General features: G+C 44.4%; 1 protein-coding gene across 2 annotated transcripts in view; it reads right to left on the bottom strand.

The window, feature by feature from the left end:
• MTOR (mechanistic target of rapamycin kinase) overlaps positions 1-4,841 on the bottom strand; it is a 110,049-nt gene that overhangs the window by 48,413 nt on the left and 56,795 nt on the right. The window lies entirely within an intron of this gene.

Below are 4,841 nucleotides of genomic sequence, written 5' to 3'. Positions count from 1 at the left end.
TGCTGAGCTACAGTGAGCTTCTCCCTTTAGAATGGTCAGGGGCTGCGATGAAACCCCATCCCTTTGGACAGCTCTAGGAGAAACCCCAGGACTCCTCCCTTTGCACGACACACTGATGGCTGGCCAGCTGTCTGCACTGAAGAGCAGCTTTCCTTGGGGTTTGTAAGATGCTCTGGGAAGGCAAGCTAGTGTACAGTGAACCTGCAGGAAGTCTTCACAGTGGCCAGAAATAAATTCACGCTCCACTGGTGACCAGTGAGAGACCTGACCTCTTGGCTACGGCTGGACGTAAAAGAGCATTAAAGAAAAAGGGGGGCCTGGAAAAGAAAGCTATAATCTGTGCTTGTGCTCTGCACACGGGGGCTTCCTTCCTCTGCCCACTCTGCTGCTGGCAGCTTTTCTACTAGGGGTGCATATTCCTAGAGGCACGCTGGCACTTCTGAAGTCAGCATGAGCCCAGAGGTTCAGAATGTATTTTTACTGAGAAATGAGGAACTTTGGGCAAATCCTTGCCCCTTGGGACGAAGTATTTTTCTTTCAGCAGAGGAGTGGGGCGGGGGGGTGGGGGGGAGGCGAAAAAACAAGACAGTGTACCTTTTCTGGAAGCCAGGAAACAACTGTAAAAGCAGGACTCGTACTTCCAAGCAACACAACAGAGACACCTTGGAAACACGTGTTCAGGATTAAGACACAGCGTGGGCTTTGTTCCTCCACCTTGCCCCTCACCTGCAGACCGTAAGACCCCATCACCCTCGCCATTCACTGGTTGCTCAGGCAGGCCGGCTTGGATTCGCCGACATTCTTCAGGAATCACAGGCCTGCTTTCCTGTTAGTGCTGCCTAAGTCAGGGCAGCAGAGGTACAGCCCGAAGGGATGCTCTGCAGGCCCAGGGTGGCGGGACGCGAACTTGTCATCGTGCCCCGCACTCCGCCTTCCCCGCAGATGGTCTGGTCTCTGGTTAACGGTGATTTTCTACCATTACCATGTAATGGGCATTTGAGTCCCACAATATTTTATTACGTTCGTGGATAAATTATGAGGAATACAGCTACCCAGAGATATGGCTGTTTCTTATGAGGATGTGTTATTTTCTTTGTTCTATTTTCGACATTAGCAGCTGCGTGTGGCCCCTCAGGCTGTGATGGTTAAATGAAAGGCGATGCAGGGTGAAGTAATCAGACACGCCGTTTACACAGGTCTCCAGAGAAAACAGGAGACCAAACCCTGCCCACTGCTTGGTGGTCCTCTAGCTCATCTTCAGAGGTAAGGAAAGCGGGGTTTGACTCAAATTGATGGTTTCCGGTGGTACAGAGAGATTATACTATAAGAATGCCACCTCAAGTTACTGATTAAAAGAAGAAGGTTGAACTAAATGATCTCAACTTTTCCAGTTCTCACTTTCTTTGAGTCTTTAACGATGATCTATAGAAGAAAAATGGACTTAAAGCAGGAGAGAATGCAATGCCCTACAATGAAGAACTTATCATGATAAAATATTGGCAATGACCGTGGGGAGAGACTCTAAGTCTCCATAACATGTTTATTTAGGGGAAGAGAACCTTCTGTTGGGAATTCATTCTTTCATTTGACAAGTTCAAATTAAATATCTCTTTTGTCTTCAGCTCTGTGCTAAGTGCTAGATGCTAGAACTTCTGTGGTAAACAAGACCGACAAGGTCTTTGCTTTCAGAGCTTATAGGTCAGTGAAGTAGATGTACAAGAAACAAATGCTGTGGAGGGAAGTACCACGAAGAAAACAATAACATGGGGGACTTGTTTTACATTTGGGTGGGCAGGCAAGGCTTTTCTGATGAGATGACCACCTCGTACCTAAATAATAATACTTAGTATTTGCTGGACATGGTCTATGTGTCAGACGTTACGTATTTTATGAGCACTACCTACTTTTAAAGAAACTATCTAGTTGACGTATAACACACACATACATAGGAAAGCATACAGAGTGTACAGCTTGAAAAATTATCAGGAAGTGAAGAGAACGTCCATGTTGTAACTAGCACCCAGGCTGAGAAACGGAACACAACACACTGCCAGCAACCCGGAAGCACGGCTCCCCTCCTCATCCCCAGAGGTAAGGACTCACTACTTCTGACACAACCGGTTAGTTTTGCCAGGCTTTGACTTTTATATAAACACTCGTTAAGATACAGCCATGTTGTGTGGCACGGCACAGCAGTTGCCTTTTTCTGTTGTTGAATAATATCGCACTGTATAAACATACCACAATGTATCTATCTGACTGCTGATGGACACTTAGGCCATTTTCAGTTTTTAGCCATCACGTGTGGTGGCGTTACTACGCACATTCGCGAATGTGTCTTTGATGCACGTGCACCCGCGTTTCTGTTGGGAATACACCCAGAAGTAGAATTGCTGGGTTACAGGGTATGTTCAGCTTTAGAAGGTACTGACGAGTTGCTCTCCAAAGTTGGTTTCACTAATTTGTTGCCACCGGAAGTGAATGAAAATCCCAATTGCTCCGTGTTTTCGTCAACACTTGGTATTTGTGGTGTTTTCTATTTCTATTCAGTTTTGGTTGATATGTCGTGGCATTTTATAGTTTTAATCTGAATTTCTATAATGACAAACAAGCTTGACCGGCTTTTCACGTGTTTCTCGGCCTTTTGGGTACCCTCTTTAGTGAAATAAGTGCCAGTTCATATCTCTTAACTGGCCAGCTTTAGAAAATTGTTTGATAAGAGTCCTATATATATCCTGAACATAGTACACACAGAAGTATATATTGGCGGTATCTTCTTGCCTTTTCACTGTCTTCATAGTGTCTTCTAATACACAGAAATGACTACCTTTATTGCATGTTTTCCTTTATGGTTAATGTTTTTTCTATCCTGTTTAAGAAATCTTTGCTTATCCAAAGATAAAAATCTCCATGGTATCTTCTAGAAGTTTTAGTTTTGCCTTTCACATTTAGGTTTTAAATCTCCTCTGGACTTAGCCCCATTTTCCCCCCATAAGGCTATCTAGCTGACCCAGCAGAACTTAATGAAAAGACTATCATTGGTAGACACTGCCATAGATCAAGCATTCATATATGTGTGGGTCTGTTTCTGGATGTTTAATTCTGTTCCATTTATCTATTTGTCTATCCTTGTACCAATACTATACTGTCTTAATTATCATATTATCATAGCTTTATGATAAGTCTTGATTTCTAGTAGTGTGATCCCTCCAAATTTATTTTTCTTATTTGAAAATGCCTTAGCTATTTTTAATCTTTTGCTTTATTTAACTTAATACTCACAAAAAAATCCTGTGAGATGAAGTCGTTATGATTTTTATCTCCATTTCACAGATTAGTAAACTCAGAGAAGTAATTTAATGTGCCCAGGGTCATATAACCACCAAGCGATGGGCAGGGATTAGAACTCAGATTTGATTCCAGCCCCAAGTATTTGAAGTCTTTAATCCTCAAGCCAGATGACCCCTTCAGGAAATTTAATACGAATGTATCACAACTTTAAGAAATTCTAATGTTCTAAGCCACCCATTTCCAGTTAAAAATCTTGTTTTGAAGCTACAAAAAGCCACTTTCCTGGTAAGACTCTGGAGAAAAAAAAAGCAGCAAGAAGTAAAAGCTTCTTGGACTCCTTCCACAGCCCGTTTCCAGAACAATCACAGTCCTCACATGGACTCGCAGGGCCCCTCAGGCCTGGCTCCCCGCCCTCTCCAGCTTTCACTGGCCCGACTCCTCTACCTTCGTGACTGAAGCCATGCTCGGCCACTTACACGCTCCTAGTGAGCCAAGGTCCTCCATGTAGCCACGCCTTTGCACACGATGCCCTCTCCCACTCCTGGCTACTTCCTCCTTTTTCTTTAAAACCTGGGTACCACTTCCCTTGGGAGGTTTCCAGAACCTCATCTGGGTTGGACACTCCTTCTCCTCTGAGTCCCCTATCCAAACATGTCACAATGTCCTAGAGTTTGGCTATCTGCCTCTCCAACCAGACTGTGAGGCACAAGAGGCTGGGGTGGTGCTGTCACTGTGCCCTTCGATCTGAATGCTGACTAACAGACCAGAAGTGAGCTACAAAGTCCCGAGAGAGATGTGAGAGAGACTTTTTTTGCTAGGTGTTATAATTAAATAATAGACTAGGTGTTATAATTAAATAATTTTTTGCTAGGTGTTATAATTAAATAATAGACTATGAGAGGAGGCCTGAGAAATGATTTCTAAGACACCCAAGACACACTCTTGGGTAGAAGTGGCACATTAGAAGGCTCAGTGAAGAGGTGGAAGTAGCTTCCGTGACGGACCTGGGCTTTCAGTGAGGTAGAAACTGGAATGAATGATAGACGGGTCAGGTATCAAATGGCTACACATAGTAAGGCAAGCTGCGACCCATTAAAAGTCTTCAGAAGAAGTAAAAGACTCCCATGAAGTACACAAACTGACAAGACAGGTTCTTCTAAGGTCGACCCATTCGACAAACTGGGAGTTTGGTTTCAAAGGCACCTGTTTCTCTCCCTCATCAATTTTGAAAGCAATGGTTAAAGAGTAGGCAGGGGCAGGAATACACTAGGAAAAGAGAACTCTCTCCAACAGGGACATTTTCAAGAAAATGAGATGTGACACTCCCATCTGGGTAGAGAGAGAGAGAGAGACCTCCTCCAGCTCTTAGCTCTGTGGTCCTCAGCTGCTCGAATGCTGCCAGCCCTTGGTGCCAGCCCGAGGCCGTGCGGCCCACACCGTGAGGTCTTTGAGAACCTCCAGGCTTGGCGAAAGCTCACGGGCTTTCCCATGAGGAATATGACCTTCGTTTTCAAAAACATCTTTCACAGGAGCACTAAGCCGACACTCTT

Source organism: Pteropus alecto, unplaced genomic scaffold, assembly GCF_000325575.1.
Source record: "Pteropus alecto unplaced genomic scaffold, ASM32557v1 scaffold125, whole genome shotgun sequence".
NCBI classification, from domain to species: domain Eukaryota; kingdom Metazoa; phylum Chordata; class Mammalia; order Chiroptera; family Pteropodidae; genus Pteropus; species Pteropus alecto.
This window is presented reverse-complemented; position numbering and strand designations above follow the sequence as displayed.